Source organism: Pollicipes pollicipes, unplaced genomic scaffold (assembly GCF_011947565.3).
Source record: "Pollicipes pollicipes isolate AB1234 unplaced genomic scaffold, Ppol_2.1 Scaffold_5724;HRSCAF=6776_pilon_pilon_pilon, whole genome shotgun sequence".
NCBI classification, from domain to species: domain Eukaryota; kingdom Metazoa; phylum Arthropoda; class Thecostraca; order Pollicipedomorpha; family Pollicipedidae; genus Pollicipes; species Pollicipes pollicipes.
In genome coordinates this window covers 5459797-5479203 of record NW_023596746.1, presented here as the reverse complement: position 1 = coordinate 5479203, position 19407 = coordinate 5459797, and the positions used below count along the sequence as shown (strand labels likewise).

Sequence of the window (19407 nt, the reverse complement as noted above, 5' to 3'; positions counted from 1 at the left end):
GAGCTGGTGTGGTGAGAGGTCAGTCCCTCAGACTGCTGCCAGGTCGCGGAGCTGGTCAGAGGTCAGGCCCTTAGACTGCTGCCAGGTCGCGGAGCTGGTCAGAGGTCAGTCCCTTAGACTGCTGCCAGGTCGCGGAGCTGGTCAGAGGTCAGGCCCTTAGACTGCTGCCAAGTCGCGGAGCTGCCAGAGACCCTTAGACTGCTGCCTGGTTGCGAACCCGGTCAGGTTAACGACGGATAGTGCTGGGGTTTTGGAAAATGACTGTGGGAAGGTATTTGCTGCGGTGCGTTGCTGAGATGCACTAAGATGCACTGAAAAGCCGAACGTGCGTTCGGTAGTTGGTAAAATGTATTCGGAAACATTCCGCAGAATGTTGGCCACTCACGTCAAACTGAACGTATGATTGGCGTTCCGAAATGCTGGCTTTGCGCGCTCGCGGCCATCCCGTACGTTTCTGTTACCACCCAGCCGCCGCGTGCCCTTCGACCCACAACATCTGACAACGCTGCAAAAGCCACGCCGCTATCTGCGTCGCACGGGCCGGACCCCTGCGTGCCGGCGGCGCCGGCCGCGGCGGAGGCGGGGCTGACCCCCCCCCCACTCCTCCCCATCCCCATCCCCACCCGCCGGCAGAGTGCTGGGGCGGGGCGGCGACGGCGAAGGCGCCGCCGCCACCCAGCTGGCACTGCGCCAGCGCCGCGTCGCCTCCGCGGCCCGCACACAAACTATCGCCGGTCACGTGACCGGTTACCGGCGCGGCGCCGCGGGCCGGCTGCCGGTCACGTGGTCTGTTGGACGTGCCTTGCTTGGTGTGCTGCCAGCCCCAGAGTCGTCATTGCATACTGAGGGCGGACGTTGATGAATTGTGATGGACTATTGGGTGCATTTACTTGGAAGATACAGGCGCTGTCTACCTCCGTCCATTCGAGATGATGGGTATTCATTCATTCTGCGTACGTGCGGTTTTCTTTTGTATTCGGCCTTCGACCTTGCTGGGGTCAGGCTCGATAGCTGATGAAGTGATTGTACGTGACATCGCGCATCGAGTGGGTATGGTTGACTGAGGGCTAGATGGAAACTACACGCCTCGTTTATTCCGTCCCTGACACCATTTTCAGTAGCACGCACTCCAAAGAAGGCAAAATATTCATTTTGGTGGTATTTGTGAACACAATATATTTCAGCTCGCCGTCCCCAAAAGGTTTAAACCTCAATTCACGAGTGCTCTCAAAAGGGCTTATATTGCTCATGGCCTAAGGCTCATCACATTTTCCAGAGGACAAACCTCTAACTGGAATGCTTATCAAATGTTGGCTGCCTTCCGCATGGTTAAACTATTTAATAGCGGATCGCTGGCCGCTGTCTAGTCTGTGTATGCTTTGGCAAAGCGTGTCGAAGCCGCCCGGGCGCCGCCTGGAGACTGGACGGTTCGCGGCGGCAACGGCTGCCTTGGCGGCTGAGATGCGACGCGGCTGTTCCATCATCACCTGGACTGACGCGGCGCGCCGTCAGGGACTTCACCGTTCCCCGCTGAACCCTCCCCCCCTCCCCCCTGGACGAGTACGAGCAGCGCCGCAAGCGAGACTTTGTTGCAAGCCGGAAGACTGGCTGCAAGAACAGGCTATCGATTGCGCTCCGTGCCGCCCCTGTTTGTCGTAAATCAATGCCGCCGCTAGGAAGCCTGAGGCTAGCCGTGGAGATATGCTGCTATTTGTACCAATGGCGGGCTCGCTTAGAATTTCAAACTTGTACCAAGTCAGCAACATTTTGTCAATGCACTCATAAGGTCGAGCTCTCGGCGCCAAAAGTCGCCCATATTGTGCCATCTTGTGGGAAAACGTCCTCTGGGGTTATTGGCGGCGCGTGGAAAACAATGCGGGCGGGGAAACAATTCACTTAAAAAACTTTAAAAGTGGAATAACGGTCTTTCGCATATTCCACTGCGCATGCACTGCGGTTTTAGATTGCGGCAGGCTTGATCCAGCACAGCGGGGCAACCAACAGACGGCGTTCGTCGAGCCCAGGCCTGCGCTCGTGAGTCGTCTCGCCGCTAACTGCTGGCCGCTGACCGCTGCCGCAGGCGGTGATGACGATGGTGCCGGAGGCGTGGCAGAACGACAAGCTGATGCCGGCGGCCAAGAAGGAGTTCTACCAGTGGGCCGGCTGCGCCATGGAGCCGTGGGACGGGCCCGCGCTCTTCACCTTCACCGACGGACGCTACGTGGGCGCCATCTTGGACCGGTGAGGACGATGGCTGCAGCGATGCGATGGCCGAAGGGCAGCGCGACGAGCAGCAGAACTTCGCGCCACGCGAGTTGACCTTTCGTGTGGACACGATGACCGAAAATGCCCCGATCCCACGGTATACCTGGGTAGAGTCGTCCTCGTCCACCGGGGGGTATCACTGGAACATGGACGTGTGCGGTGGTAAGCAGCCATTAGTGACACACAGGCACCATTGTGGCCAGTAAATCATATAGCTGACATGCTAGAATGCTGAATGTTTGAACATTGTCTTGCTGTATGCGCATGTTACGTTAAATAGCCAACGCATGACCGTTAATAGCTAGCTTTTCGTTTGTTAGTTATAAGGTTTTAAGGGCGCGTCAACTGCATTGGAAATACGTGCCTTTATAGTTAGATAGTAAAACACCATGTTATCGTGTATAAGGTCATGAGGCGTGTATCTCGAAAATCCAGAAAATCGCCTCCCCCACGGCATAGACACATCGCACGATTGTCTGGAAGCTGCAATTACGTTTCCCAAAGGCTCTATCGCGCTCAGTATATTCATCCGTTTACGTGCGTGTTGGCCGCCGGCCCTGCTCGAGTTTCAGCTCAGGCCCGCGCGCCCTGCAGCGGGCTCCTATCTCGCTCCTATATCACGTGACACCCCCGCAGCCGGCGGCCTGCCGCCGGCGCCAGAGCAAAGGTCAAACGGAGCCTGCAGCGCCAGCTGCCTGGCGCGAGCCGCGGCAGGCCGGCCCCGGCTCGAGTGTCGGCTGGGCCGCCGGCGCTGCGCTGGTGTCTGTTGTCGGATGTGATGCACCCCCTGACATTCACCGTTACGAGCGAGCATCGATCGACGGCGGCCGATGACTGGGCCCGCCGCCCCGCCCCGCCCCGCCCCGGTTGCAGCGGGAAGCGCTGGGGTCGTCCGGAGTAGACGCTGACGTTTTGTGGCGATCATGGGCGTCTGTGGGATCCGCCCGTACCGATAACGGCCGTCATCACCAGCAGGGTGATGAATGTAGGCTCCACAGGGTCGGGATGCTGGGTGATAGATGACAGTGATCTGGCGGGCAGCTTCTGCTCCAGCCGGGCGGGGGAAGAATTCAGACAGGGATGTGTCCAGTCGTGGTGTTTGAAGTCGGGCTGGCGGCCCCTGTGTCAGCTGGACACTGCACAGTAAACAGAGCCTGCTGTCAAAGCGCTGGAGTCGGTCGACTGAGAGGCCGGTGTGCAGCAAAAAGACCTTAGAGAGCCATGCTGTCGGTAAGTTATATTTGCATATATATATATATATATATATATATATATATGTATAATTTTATAGTTGTATTTGCCCTGTCGCTGCCCGCACCCACTGCCACCATCTTCTGTCGCCAGGAACGGCCTACGCCCGTCCCGCTACTACATGACCAAGGACAACTACATGATCATGGCGTCAGAGGTCGGCGTGTACGATACAAACGACGACAACATCGTCAGGAAGGTATGGCTGTCACTCGGCCACCCTATCAGCGCTGCTCTCGCTACCTCCCCTCCCCAACCCCCCAACCCCGCCCGATCCAAGACCAGCGGACGGGTAGGGTTAGCTTGGCTAACTTGTCTTCGGTGACGGGTTAAAATGTGAAGCAGCACAAGCCTGTACACATGCCATGTCTGTGGCGATTTATCTTCAAGCTGATAACCCACTTGAGCGTAACAAAGCGCCTGTCATGACCGCAGCTTCGTTGGAAACTGACACAAGTGTCTCGAAATGGTCGACGAATGGACCCATGATTCACTTTGACTTCATAAGCGCTCTCAGGCCCATACCACACGCTCCCAGTAACCGGTCTCCACGGTCGGGACTCTCCCCCGGCTCGTGTGGCCGTTCCACTCCCGGATTTAGTACTAGAGCTATTCCTGACCCGGCTTGGCCCCGCTGGGTTTGTTCCCGGCCGCGCCAGCTGATCGCGCGCGGTCGCGCCGGCCCCAGCCTCCTCAGCGCTCTCTGAGTGGTGCCTGATAGCGGATATTGCCCAGCTCGGGCGTCAGAGCCGCATTGCTGCGATGAACCGCCGTCCAGCCGATAGGCGGCCGCTCCGCTCCAAGCTTGGGTTCTTGGAGGCCGCTCAGGCTGAGCGGTGAGCTGACGCGGGATCTGCCCGGCTCGGGCTCCCGATCGAGCCGCGCCCCGCCCCCGTCTCGCTCACCGCGTGCCCACCGTCGCCCCGTCGCAGGCCGCTCCCTAGTAACTGGAAGAAACGCCTTGAGCTCTTGGCTCCTCGGCTTCATAAGCTGGGAGTTTCAATGCTGGGAATAATCAGCCTTTGATGTACCCGCTGGTCCCGGTTATGCCATGTGATTGCTTTGATTGTGTTCTTTTCGGATGAACCGCCTGCAACGACCACTTCACGCCCAGCCTGTATACAATCTATGCAATCAGCTGTCTGTTAAAAGTGTACTCAAATGAAGTGGCTCTGCTAATGCGTCACCATCAAGCAAGAATTGGTTGTATTGAAAACTCAAATGTCGACATAATCGATGCTCGGTTAATAGCGTTGGCCAAACAGTAACTCCTGGCTGCATGGAGCCCGATTAGCTCCATATGTGAGAGGCGATAGCCGCGAGGCTGTGCCCCAGTGCCGTCTTCCCCTAGCCGCACGCCTGGTCTCACTTGACCCTGACCCCGCGCTCCACGCCCCTCCCCCTCCGGGTCACCATGAGCTCTCGCGGGCTCGCCTCACCCTACCCCGTCCTTCCCCAGGGTCGCCTGAAGCCCGGCAGGATGCTGCTGGTGGACGTGCAGGAGCGCACGGTGACGCGGGACGAGGAGCTGAAGCTCTCGCTGGCCGCCAGCCGCCCGCTCGGCAGCTGGCTCAAGAAGATGGTACGTACACTGGCGTCCGTTACCGTAACGGAACAAACTCCTGGCGACGCGGAACGGACGGTCGGCGGGCGATAGCAGGCTCTGGCCATGGCTTCGATGGACTGCCGTGGAAGGGCAACGGCACTAGATGCGCCGTGGGCGCAACGTAGCTAAGAAGTGTAGCGCTAGTCGTGCTCGAGCTGTTCGATATTGGTAATTGGGTTGGCGTCGAGAATGATGAGTATTTGGGTCTTCCTCTGGGTCAGGCGTGCCTGTGCTTCTTGACTGGGTTGATAACAATATTTATTGACTCTAAATAGCATAAATTACAGCAATCGCAATGTGCCTGTCGGACCAGGATAAGCCCCTTAACTGTCCTCATCAAAATAATTATACCAATTTGGAGCAGATATGGACCTAATCGGCCCATGCCAGTTAAAATATGATTAGACGTCTGACGATTTAACGATGTAATTTATTGGTTAACTACTTTCGTAGTATTGTCATGCCCTCGTGTTATCCAGTGCTTCAATGGAATTGGTTAATCCAAGCAAGCGTTCGGTTAAAACGATCGGTTGAAACAACAGCTTCTTCTATGCACCACATCGGTTTTGGACTTGATTCATGGAGCTCAATATATCCTTCGCAAATCCCTAAAATGTCACCTGTCTGTCTGCGCAGAAATCAGGTTCCCAACTACCTCCAACTGAACCGCCCGCCTTCCCATCCCGCCTCCCCTGTTACCGACCGCCGGCCGAGCGGTGTTTTGGCGTTGCTCCAGTTGACGGCACTGTGTTCGGCTCCAACAGGTCACGCTGCAGGACCTGTACGAGGCGGCGCAGGTACCCGCGTGCTCCCCGTCGGTGTGTTGTGTTCCCCGGTGGGACGAACCAGAGCCGGTCTAGGCCGGGGCTGCTAGAGCCAAGTGCTCGTCGTCGTCGTCGTTTTAGCATCCTCGGATTGCTGTCGTGTGGTCGTGGTAGCTGTAGCGTTCCAGAACTGCTCAGTTTGCGTGCATGTGTTGGAATGACGTTTTATTTTCAGATTTTATGGTGAATTAAGTTTATACAGCTACGAATCTTGGTTGATGCCCCATTGTGTTGGCCTGAAGAACGTTCATTATTATTTTTGCGATGTGCTACACGCACGCGCAGTAGGACAGTGAAGCACGCCTAGGAGTGGATGCTATAGCGTGGCGAAGATGTCATGCTAATCAAGCACGTTTCCTTGAGCACGCGGAGGGTGATGGCGAGACAGCCTTGTCCACGGTCTGCACGGCTTGACACGCTGGCTGTTCCCGCGTGGTTGATTTAGCACCGAGTCGTCCGCTCCTTAAATATGGCCGAGGATTTATGGGAGCAAACATTGCGAGCCAATTTCACTGCCCTGTGATGGAGCGGCTGAAACTACCAGCGTCATGAGCGTGAGATTGCTGTTGCTTGCTGTGGACAGCGTTCTCCATCGTAATCCCACATGTATATATGTTTCACGTCGGAACCATCTCACTGCGTTTCCGCACATGCCCTCTCACCTACAAAGTGTAGCAATTCGGTAGTTAACTCAGCGTTATAATCCGGCGGTGCCCGTGGGCGATTATCCGGGCCGACGTATCGCCCAGAACTTCTCACCCATTCTTTATCAGAAGCCGTTTGTTAAACCCCCGGCCCTCTCCAGCACACCCTTGATGACCCGTGCTGACTAGCAAAGAGCATCCGGCTACCACCCCTCCCCCCCCCCCGTCACCTGGATGACCTCTGTGTGCCGGGAGGCCTCCGTCTCGCCCCGACCCATCGCCAGGTGACACGGCGCATGACTTCAAACGACCAAGAAACCATTCGCACCCCACTCATCGTCAGGTGACCCTGGACGACTTGCTCTGACCTGGAGACCCCGCCCAGCTTACTTGCCCCGCCGGCTACCAGGTGACCCCCGACAACCTGCTCTGACCCGGGGACCCCGTCCGCCTCACTCGCCCCGCCGGCCGCCAGGTGACCCCGGACGACCTGCTCTGACCCGGAGACTCCGCCCGCCTCACTCGCCCTGCCGGCCGTCAGGTGACCCTGGATGACCTGCTCAGACCCGGAGACCCCGTCCGCCTCACTCGCCCTGCCGGCCATCAGGTGACCCTGGATGACCTGCTCAGACCCGGAGACCCCGTCCGCCTCACTCGCCCCGCCGGTTACCAGGTGACCCCGGACGACCTGCTCTGACCCGGAGACCCCGTCCGCCTCACTCGCCCCGCCGGCCGTCAGGTGACCCTGGATGACCTGCTCAGACCCGGAGACCCCGTCCGCCTCACTCGCCCCGCCGGTTACCAGGTGACCCCGGACGACCTGCTCTGACCCGGAGACCCCGTCCGCCTCACTCGCCCCGCCGGCCGTCAGGTGACCCCGGATGACCTGCTCAGACCCGGAGACCCCGTCCGCCTCACTCGCCCCGCCGGCCGTCAGGTGACCCTTGAATGGACCTGCTCTGACCCGGAGAGGACCCGTCCGCCGCACATCGCTGCACCGGCCGCCGGTGACCCTTGATGACCTGCTCTGCTTCTGACCCGGAGACCCCCGTCCGCCTCACTCGCCCAGCCGGCCGTCAGGTGACCCTTGATGAACCTGCTCTGACCCGGAGACCCCGTTCCGCCTCACTCGCCCTACCGGCCGTCAGGGTGACCCTGGAATGACCTGCACGGGGCGCACCGGGAGAAGCCGTCGGTGTCGCTGAAGCCGCCGCGGCTGGACCTGAAGCGCGTCCCGAGCGGCGCCACCAGCCTGGCCTCCATGTCGCACGCCGACATGCGGCGCATGTTCGGTGGCGACCGCCGGCTCGCCATGTTTGGCTTCACCGTGGAGACCATCACGCTGCTGCTGCTGCCCATGGTCACCACCAAGTGAGCACGGCGCGCGCCAGCGGCGGAGGGTCAGCGCCATGCGTCTCTCGCGGTCGCGCCAGGCATCCGAGCCGGGCCGGCCTTTGACTCCGTGGCGTGGAGAGTTGTCAGCAGTGCCACGCGCCAGGGAGATATCCCGTGGTGCTGAAAGGTGTGCGCCCCACGGTATCACCCTATAGTCAGAAGTAATCGGAAATTGCAGCTGAACACTGTCACGGTAACTGTCCACGGTGGTCTAATACGTCTGAGTGAATTCCCGGACATGCAGAAACGCCAGGTGTTTCACGTTTGTGATGGGCGCCAGGGGACCGGTTTCCCGCGTCGATAACGACCTGGAGTGAAACTCATCCTCCTGGTGCATCACATCCTGTCACGGTACAGACAGCTTGTACAAATATACCGGGTTTAATGATCATCACGTGCACGGCGTGGGCTGGTACCGGGCCGGAACTGCCGCCATCGTGTCTGTTCGGCCCTTCCGCCGTGCCAAACACCGTCATTCCGCGTGCGGCCAGCTCGTTGAGATGGCGGCAAGAAGCTCGGCTGACGTGCGCTCGCGTCGTCCGCAGGAAGGAGGCGCTGGGCTCGATGGGCAACGACGCTCCGCTGGCCTGCCTGTCGCAGTACATGCCGCTCATCTACAGCTACTTCAAGCAGCTGTTCGCGCAGGTCACCAACCCGCCCATCGATCCGTTCCGCGAGAAGATCGTCATGTCGCTGGCCTGCCCCATCGGTGAGTGACGAGGAGTTGAGGGGGGGGGGGGGGGGGCCGGGGGCGGGGAAGTGATGGTGTCAGGACCGGAGCAGGAGGATCAGCGGACCAGGAGGAGGGGGGGGGGCGGGGGCGGGGAAGTGGTGGTGTCAGGACCGGAGCAGGAGGATCAGCGGACCAGGAGGAGGGGGCTGGCGGGAGGCGTGGCTCTTGAAGATGGATCTCGTCATTGCAATGGGATGGGAGCGGTTAGTGTCGGCCCTAGACGGTTTATGCAGCCGTCATCTCCAGTCGGAATGTTGGGTGTAAGCGAGACACCGGCCGCGGCACAAACAAATAACCTCAGTTGAACTTTTGGACTATCGTATTGCCAGCTGTAACTGATGGTGCTGATGTAAGTGCGGACCTATCAGAGGTTGAAGCATGCATCACATGTGGCTGACATAACGGGCAAACCGGGAAATGAATTGCTATCGTGCTCTTCCTAAATGTCATACCAAAGAATGATGTCCAAGAACGCCAGCTGGTTTAATCATGCGTGGTTTTGGGATGTTTTCCTCGAGGGAATGATGGAATGACGGCTGGGCTAACTCTACTGCTTTACAGGAATGTTAGTCGTTTAAGATCACGAGTATGTTGGAAGACAGTTTCGTTCGCGCATATTCGTGGCATTTACCACGTTAATTCACACTGCAAAAATGGCACGGTCTCACGGTGCTTCCGTTCAACGCAATTCATTCATACAGCTGGACTTGGCTGTGTGACGCCGCTGCCACCGAGGGAGAGAGGAGAAGGGGGGAGGAGATGGTATGACTAGCCGCCGGGCGTGCTGACCGCCCCACCGCCGCCATGTCTGGGTCAGCCTACCCACAGCCCCGCCCTGTGTGACTGTGTGTGCAGGGCCGGAGCACAACATCCTGCAGCCGAGCGAGCGCCAGTGTAACCGGCTGTACCTGGAGCAGCCCATCCTCTCGGTCAGCGACATGCAGGTCATCAAGGACTGCAAGTACAACCACTGGAAGGTCAGCTTGGCAGGCGGCCGCCGGGCTGACCTGCAGTGGGGAACGGCCGACGGTTTTGTTTGATGAAGCGGTCATGATGAATTGTTCTATGCTGTTCTGTCATCAACAATTAGCAGTGCATTACCATCACTCATAGGATGGATTGGCATTATTTTAACCTCCGAGTAACATAACTGTTTGTTCTCTGAAATGCGGCCCTGAGTGGTGCACTCGAAGATTTCATCCAGCTCTCGGCAGCCGCTTGTTCCGTCGCATCGAACATCGTTGTCACGTGTCACCATGTCCACGCGCCTCTCCACCTGCCGCAGACGTGCGTGATCGACGTCACATACCCTGTGGACAAGGGTGCGCGCGGCATGCTGTCCACCATCGACCGTGTGGCCGGCGCCGCCTGCCAGGCCGCCAAGGACGGCTACCAGCTGATCGTGCTCTCTGACCGCGCGGCCGGCCCCGAACGGTAGGCGAGCCGCGGCTGGCTGCCGCTGGGAAGATGGGGCGGTAACCCCGGGCGGTGGCGGAATGACGGCCGGCTGCCACTGGGAAGATGGGGCAGTAACCACGGGCGGTGACTGGATGACGGCCGGCTGGTGCTGGGAAGATGGGGTGGTAACCCCGGGCGGTGGCTGGATGACAGCCGGCTGCCACTGGGAAGATGGGGCAGTAACCACGGGCGGTGGCTGGATGACGGCCGACTGGTGCTGGGAAGATGGGGTGGTAACCCCGGACGGTGGCTGGATGACGGCCGGCTGGTGCTGAGAAGGTGGGGCGGTAACCACGGGGGTCGGGATGACGCCCAGCTGCTGCTGGGAAGGTGCACTGGAGCGGGGAGGCTCAGGGCTTTGGTTCCAGGCGGGAGCAAACTGCGGCGGTGGTCGGACAGCGGGGGGGGGGGGGAGGGGGGCTCAGGGGCCGTGGTTCCCGGCGGGAGCAGACTGCGGCGGTGGTCGGACAGCGGGGAGACTCAGAGGCTGTGGTTCCCGGCGGGGGCAGACTGCGGCGGTGGTCGGACAGCAGGGAGGCTCAGGGGCTGTGGTTCCCGGCGGGGGCAGACTGCGGCGGTGGTCGGACAGCGGGGAGACTCAGGGGCTGTGGCTCCCGGCGGGGGCAGACTGCGGCGGTGGTCGGACAGCAGGGAGGCTCAGGGGCTGTGGTTCCCGGCGGGGGCAGACTGCGGCGGTGGTCGGACAGCAGGGAGGCTCAGGGGCTGTGGCTCCCGGCGGGAGAAGACTGGACGGCACCCTCACACCCGGCACGCCATCGGGGATGGCGCAGGGACGATGGCGAGGGTTGCACTGGGGACGCAGACGGGTTGTCTGTTCGGGGATAACTGGGTGTCACAAGCCTTGGGTAGGGAGCATCTCGAAGGCTGGGCATGCAAACTAGGGTCACCATTTTCAGTGATTCCAGGCCCTGACTGCTACTCATCCCCTCACCCTTAGCTTGTATGTATCTTTCCTCTGTACGCATATTCTCTCCGCACGCACTTGAAACATCACATTCACATTCAGGCATTCTCCTCAGCCATCGCATTCTCCATTACGTTGCGGCGCAGCGGCCCACGCCGCTCCCCACAGCGTCACACGTCTGGCAAGGGCTGCCAGGCAGTACGGGCCGACCGGGGATGGTCTGTTTCCCCGGACAGTGTGGTCGTGACGGTGTGTGCCGCCCCCCCCCCCCCCCCCACAGCGTCACGCGTCTGGCGAGGGCTGCCAGGCAGTACGGGCCGACCGGGAGTGGTCTGTCCCCCGGACAGTGTGGTCGTGACGGTGTGTGCCGCTCCGCAGCGTACCGGTGAGCCCGCTGCTGGTGCTGGGCGCTACCCACCACCATCTGATCGAGGAGAGGCAGCGCATGAAGATCGGCCTCATCGTGGAGACGGGCGAGGCCAGGTGAGACGACGGCTAGTGGCTAGTGGCTGGTGGCTAGTGGCTAGTGGCCAGACGGTGGCTAATCAAATGCCAGAGCGAACTTACTGAAAATAAACCAGTTTCTGGTCGTGGCAGCAAACTTGCAAAGTAGAAAATTGAGTGATATTAGCCTTAATTTAGACATTTTGCAACCGGGCTCTATGGCCCACAATAGACTCACGCAAAATGTCACAGCCTTAGTTATGTTCCCAGAGCTATGCATAGCTGGACCTCATGCGCCTGGCTTACAAGCGACCGGCTAAGGCCCGATCGTCCCAAATCGTTGACCGACTGTGCTCAGTTTACTGGCGTGCCCACTGATCTTCGCGGTGCAGATGTAACCTGAGCTGAGATGAGAGATGTGCCGACCTGTCCACCTCCACAGGGAGGTGCACCAGATGTGCGTGCTGCTGGGCTTCGGTGCCGACGCCATCTGCCCCTACATGGTGTTCGAGATCATGGCGGGGCTCCGTGATGAGAAGGTTCTGGACGAAACCTTCACCGATGAGGTCATCTTCAACGTACGTGATGGCTCTGTGATGGAGTGGAGCAAGACGCTGTTTTTCTCTGTCTGTTTTTTAAGCATGAGGGCTGCTTGCGAGTCTCATGGCCTCTCCGGTGATAAATGGGGCCGAGGCTGCTTGTATCAGCTCGGTACCAAACACGTTAACAATAGTTTGCGATGTTTTGAAAACTTTGGTTCTGCACAACAAACTTTGGTTCTGCCTGTATGTAACGGAGACATCGGCGGCTGAACTCGGCCGCTTCTTCCGTTTGTCTGGTATTGAAGCATACGAAATTTATGTAACCGTGAATGATTCACCATATGTTGACCCTTGCTTGACAGAACTATGTGGCGGCCATGTCCCGCGGCATAGCCAAGGTGATGGCCAAGATGGGCATCTCCACTCTGCAGTCCTACAAGGGCGCCCAGATCTTCGAGGCTGTCGGTCTCAACCATGAAGTTATCGACAAGTGCTTCAAGGTAGGAGGCGGGCTGTCGGTTGCCGCACAGTTGCCCTGCAGCGCCACAAGTCGTCCTACAGTGTCGCTTGGTGTAACAGCAGCTGTTGAAGATATGTCCCGATACGGCTTCTTGAATAGGCTTTTGTTGTACTTTCCAGCACGCAAATGCTTACTGCTGTATATGACGTGAACAGCTTGTCATCGATTTTTAACTCGCTTCACTTCATTTTCTTCGCTATTTGCGCGCGCGCACGCATGCGCACGCACACGCGCACGCACGCACTCACGCACGCACAACCCCTCTGAAGATTTTCTTCTGCTCATGCAAAAAATGTAAACCAAGTGTATCAGAGATTCCCTGGCTGTCTTTCCGTACCTCGCCCGTCTCCCTGTGGCCCCTGACTTGATACGACCTGCCCTGACCTGACCTGACCTGGCCGTTTCAGGGCACGTCCTCGCGGCTGGACGGCGTCACGTTCAAGCTGCTGGCGGACGAAGCCATCTGCCGGCACGCGCTCTCCTACAACCTGCGCGAGTGCGACACGTACGTGCTGCCCAACCCCGGCTACTACCACTGGCGCAAGGGCGGCGAAAAGCACATCAACGACCCAGACAACATCGCCAGTCTGCAGGTGGGAGACCGTCGCAGCTTCTTGAGAACGAAGGGCTCCGACGAATACAATGCCATGCAATGGAACGGCGCAGCCGTGGTTGGGCGGACGTGTTCGGTTCGGGTTCAAGTCGGTTCTGCGTACGGGTTCAGTTCTGCCCGACTGGATCTGAGTCGAGTCGTGTCTGAGTCGAGGGAATGGTGTCAGACCGAGTCCGGCGGAGTAGACCGGCAATATGTCTACCTCGCGAATAGATGGCTGCCCCTGGAGCTCGTAAATGCACCGGGCCTCGTTTTTGTTCACTGATTTTCAGTATGCGTTGTGATGTGCGGTCTTGAAGACATGATTAGGGAAGCCAGCCAAGCTGTCCAGTCGGCCTGCAGTAGCATACTCGTCGCAGTTGAGTAGGAGCAGGCTGTTAGGCAGGCCAGGCAGGCGCTAGCCGAAGATCTCTCGAACACTTGCGCTGCTGCATCCACCAGAAACACGGATCCCAAGTCATTGTATCGCACCCGCCTCCGCGACAAACCCGGCTCGCCTGCCCCCCGCGTCCTCCGCTTCAGGTGCGTTTCCTCCCGTCTCCGGCAGGCGGCGGCGCGCACCAACAGCCGCAGCGCGTACGAGCGGTTCGTGGCGTCCAGCATGACCACCATCCGCGAGTGCACGCTTCGCGGCCAGTTGCAGCTGGTGGACGGCGTCACGCCCGTCGACATCAGCCAGGTGGAGCCGGCCAGCGAGATCGTCAAGCGCTTCGCCACCGGTGCGTGTGTTAGAGGCGTGATGAGGGGAGGGTGCTGATGAGGCGGGGATACTTGCGTTGTGAAGTGGCCCAAGGACACGGGGGGGGGGGGGCAGGGCCGGCTGTGAAGTGGGAAGGAGGTGTGTTAATCGGTGCGTGACCATTGGCCGCATGGCTGAAGGTCAAGTTCAGCCGATAAACGGAGATGATCTAGTGGATGGAGACTTGTACTTCGTGACCTATGGCTGTATGGCTGTATATTTTCCTTACAAGTGTTAGGTTGTATATTGCAGAATGCAGCGTAAGTGGGCTGCAAAATGACGTTGCTCGTCAAAGCCCTTTCTGCCGCACTTCCGGTGGTCTGCGTCTGCTGACAGTTCGGTCTGTTCGTCGCCTAGAATCACTGATGATACGATAGTCTCACGATTGTGGAATACTCCCCCGCAGTGACAGCACGTTCACGTTGTTACACTCCACCAACAACGCTCTCCGCCTCCAGGCGCCATGAGCTTCGGTAGCATCTCGATCGAGACGCACACCTCGCTGGCCATCGCCATGAACCGCGTCGGCGGCAAGTCCAACACGGGCGAGGGCGGAGAGAACTCGGACCGCTTCATCGTCGACGACCCCAACTTCAACAAGCGCTCGGCCATCAAGCAGGTGAGCGGCGTCGGCGAACAGCGGCACCGCTGCTGAGCTCGTGACGGTGGTCTGGCTGCGGGTGCCGGCTGCTGCCTCTCGTACTGGATCAATCTGGACTGGACTGGAGCAATCCACAGACATTCTGAATATGCTGCTGAGTGAGGTGCTGATCGTCGCTGTCGCTGAACATGCACTCAAACGAAATGGTCTTCAAAAACCAAGCATGCATATGTTAACAAGATGTCACTGCAAAACGCTGTATCCAAGAAGTCGCCAATATTTATCTTTGACACTTTTTCGCCGGTAGTGTAACGCAGGAACATGGCTATTAAGAAGTGTACATCGAGGTTCCAGAGGCGGAACGCTGTCGTTTCGCTCGCTGTCGTCCGACAGAGGCCCGTAACGCCGTCGTTTCGCTCGCTGCCGTCCGACAGAGGCCCGTAGCGCTGTCGTTTTGCTCGCTGCCGTCCGACAGAGGCCCGTAGCGCTGTCGTTTTGCTCGCTGCCGTCCGACAGAGGCCGTTCTGCCTCAGGTGGCGTCGGGACGGTTCGGAGTGACAGCCACGTACCTGGCCAACGCCAACGAGCTGCAAATCAAGATGGCACAGGGCGCCAAGCCCGGCGAGGGAGGCGAGCTGCCCGGACACAAGGTCAGAGGGCGATGGGGCCACGATGGTGTCACAATGGTGGAACGGTGAAGTCACGACACATGATGTTTGTTAAGCACGGCGAATTGGCATGTTTAAAAGTGCGACAGGCTGGGGGTCGGGATCGGTAGTTTGGCGTGCCCTGGCTTTCTTTGGACACGGACATGCTCTGGTTAAATGTATTCATGCCATGATCGTATCCTGGTGCGAGCATCGGTGAGACTACCGTGGAATGGAGATTACTAAGAATATTAACGAAGTTGCTGAAAAATTGAATACATATGCGGCATGAAAAGTTTGCTACGTGATGCCGTGATACTGAGAAGCGGACGATGCGTGTGGAAATTGGTCGACGGTAAGGATAATGACCTTAGGCCTTGCACATAGCGTGCTGTCTTACGCCCTTACACTAGCCGCGACGTCGTCGGCTGTTCTCGCATCGGAAGACAGGGCCGCCGGCTTTGTTTTGGGAGCACAACCCGGGCGTCTGTCAGCCGACGTCCCCCATGCCGATGCACTCTACACCAGTGGAGCTGTTGGGACGCGAGCGTCTGGTGACCCGTGACCCGTGACCCGTGACCACCGGCGCCAGGTGTCGGAGGACATCGCGGCCACGCGCCACTCGGTGCCCGGCGTGGGTCTGATCTCGCCGCCGCCCCACCACGACATCTACTCGATCGAGGACCTGGCCGAGCTCATCTTCGACCTCAAGTCGGCCAACCCGGAGGCTCGCATCAGCGTCAAGCTCGTCTCTGAAGTCGGCGTCGGCGTTGTGGCCAGCGGCGTCGCCAAGGTACGCGCTGGCTGAACTCGCTGGAGGTGCTGGGGCTCTGCTGGTCACTCCCGGTGTCACTTCCTGCCGACTTTCCTGCTTGATGACGTTTTGCGAACGGATCGCGGGACAAAGGGCCGGCACCATGGCAGGGTTCTGGCTTCCAAAGTCAACTCTGGGTGGGTCTCGCAGTCCACTGATATGTGGAAAGCATGAAGCGGGGCTGATGCTGTTGGGCTGAGCAAGCATATGTGGGCTGTCGAAGCCGCAGGAACGAGGTCAGACTACCGAACCGGGATATGGACCACGGCTGAATGCCGGAGTGTGCAGCCTGGGTCATCGTTGTTTCAAACTTATACAAGTACTGTCAGTCTGTTGATTCCGTCGTAGGGCGCTTATGTAAAAGTACCTTGGTTGCAGTTTGTGGACATCCTAGATATGATGTTTTTGTTTTCTCACGACACCAATACACGTTCTCCTCACAACTTCCGACCACGTCACAGGCAAGTACCACAAAACATGGCAGAAGCCAGCCTCTGACCCGCCACTGCCCCCCCCCCCCCCTCCCCCGGCAGGGCAAGGCGGAGCACATCACCATCTCGGGCCACGACGGAGGCACGGGCGCCAGCAGCTGGACGGGCATCAAGTTCGCCGGCCTACCCTGGGAGCTGGGCCTCTCGGAGACGCACCAGACGCTGACGCTCAACAACCTGCGCTCGCGGGTGGTGCTGCAGGTGGACGGACAGATCCGCACCGGTGAGCGACAGGCCTGGCCGGGTCACACACAAGACGGCGGGTGGCCGGGTCACGCGCAGGGAGCGGGTGGTGCTGCAGGTGGACGGACAGATCCGCACCGGTGAGCGGCGGGCGTGGCCCGGTCACGCACCGGGTCGGCGAGCGGGGCGCCGAGTGCAGACGCTGGAGTGTGTGCAGCAGGTTCACTCCGCGGTAGATTACAGTAAGCCCTGCTGACAACTGTAAAGATTACATCGTTCACCGCGCGTGTTTTCTCTGTCGTGATGTCAAACATGTCTTGTGTGATATGATATGTTATGTTTGACATGAGTCGCGCATGCGTGGCTCATCACCGCGTTTTCATCTGTTCCATCACCCCGGCTATCTCTCGCCCTGCTCCACCGCACGGCCACGTCACCGACTCTCCCCACCAGGTTTTGACGTGCTGGTGGGCGCGATCCTGGGCGCCGACGAGTTCGGCTTCAGCACGGCGCCGCTGATCGCGCTCGGCTGCATCATGATGCGCAAGTGCCACCTGAACACGTGCCCGGTCGGCATCGCCACCCAGGACCCGGAGCTGCGCAAGAAGTTCGAGGGCCAGCCGGAGCACGTCATCAACTACCTGTTCCTGCTGGCCGAAGAGGTAGGGCTGGGGGATCCCGGGTGGGATTGACGTGATGATGTGGCAGGATAGGAGAGGGTAGGAGAGGATAGGATAGGATGAGATAGGATAGGATAGGATGTGACAGGATGGAATAGGATAGGATAGGTTAGGATAGGATAGGATAGGATAGGATAGGATAGGATAGGATAGGATAGGATGGGATAGGATAGGATAGGATAGGATAGGATAAAACAGGATAGGGTGGGATGGAATGTGATATTATTGGGTAGGGTTTGGTAGGATATGGTAGGATATGCAGGGGAGCTCGGCCTGAACGGGTAGCCGCAGCGTCCGCAAGCGCAGGTCGTCCTCTGAAGACGACTTGGTGACGCCACGTTTATCTAGTATCTAGTAGTTTATCCAGTGCCCGGGACCCAGTGTATGAGTGACCCAGCGTGGGAATGACTTGAAAGTGCGTGCGACCCAAGTGAGCATGTGACCCAGCGACGCTGCATTGCTCCGAGAGATAAGAAATGACGTCCACGATTATGATCTTCGGACTATTCCCGTGACCTGAGGTCGCATACCGCCCATGGCTCTTGTCCGAGTCGCAGGCGTTTTATTTTGGGTGTATGCCAGATGCGACCCAAGCTTTTACTCGCACGCCGGTGATTTTTCCAGCACGATAAAAAATGCGATGGTTAACATGGTGAACTTAGCTCATTTAATGGGTAGTGGACAGTGTTAGGAAGCTGCCGTAAGGGTTCTGAAATCGCCCAGTCTTAATCATGCCCACCCTTTTGAATGACTCCTGGCGTTTGCAAATGGACACCATGCAACGTGGCTTTTTAGGTGCGCGGCTACATGGCCAAACTGGGCGTCACCAAGTTCAACGACCTCATCGGCCAGACGAAGTTCTTGCGCATGCGCGACGACCTGCCGCCGAAGACGAAGCTGCTGAACTTTGCCCGGATCCTGCTGAACGCTCAGGAGCTGCGTCCCAACACCAGCATACTGGGCGGGAGTGTGGCTCAGGTGGGCTTCCAAGCCCTGCACAGCGGCGTCACCTGGCAGGCCGTGACTTGGCGGTTCAGCTAGATACGAATCTGATGGGCGTTTGCGCATGCGTCTTGCTGTTGACTGAGACGCGAGGAGTCTATCTTCTGTTGCCCTGGAGCTTTTGGTCTTACGCCCTGCTCAGCCAGCCTGTGTCAGCCTGTGTCAGCCTGTGCATCTCATCCCGGCTGTATGTGGTTATTGTTAATCTGCCGTCCAAAGGCAGAAAGGTCTAAAAGCCATCAGCAAACATAACTCGTCAGCCTTTTTGCCTTTGGACGGTAGCAGTGGGTGGCGGCATTGTTAAGGTTGTTGTGCGTGTGGCGTCAGGCTTTTCACTTTCCTGAACAGATGATAGCGAATAAGGGCCATCAAAAGACAGTTCATTTGACTGATGTCACCTGAACTGCGTTTCCCAGAAGCCCCACACTGCCTTCGTGAGCAACTGCCAACGTGAGCGATCTATCGATTGTCTTCCATTCCACTGTTGGGGGCCCCTCTCACTCTCGTCACTCTCCGCCGCTCGCAGGACTTCAGACTGAGTGAGCGCATGGAGGAGGGCATCATCAGCCAGTGCATGGACGTGATTGAAGGCAAGACGGACCAGGTGCACATCGACAGTACCATCTCCAACAACTGCCGCACTTTTGGAGCCACCCTCAGCTGTCGCATCGCCAAGTAAGGAGGGCCACACCCTGAGCTCTCGGTACCTTATCGTGGGCTCCGTCCGTTGTGTGTCTGTGTGCGCGCGGCTAACTGGGTGTCCTCTGGGGAAGGGAGGCCTGAAAAACAGATACGTCCACCCACTGGTCGTGACCCTGACCGGCTGGCCTCTCCTCACCAGGAAGCACATGGACGCGGGCTTGCCGGACAACAGCATCCAAATCAGCCTGAAGGGCTCTGCCGGCCAGAGCTTCGGCGCTTTCTTGTCGAAGGGAGTCCACCTGACCCTGGAGGGCGACGCCAACGATTACGTGGGCAAGGTGAGCTGCAGCGGCTCTGGGTACTGGCTGGTGATCGTGCCGTGGAGGAA

General features: G+C 58.7%; 1 pseudogene; it reads left to right on the top strand.

Moving 5' to 3' along the window:
- The window catches only part of LOC119103281 (glutamate synthase [NADH], amyloplastic-like), a 45690-nt pseudogene that overhangs the window by 18588 nt on the left and 7695 nt on the right, over nt 1-19407 (top strand).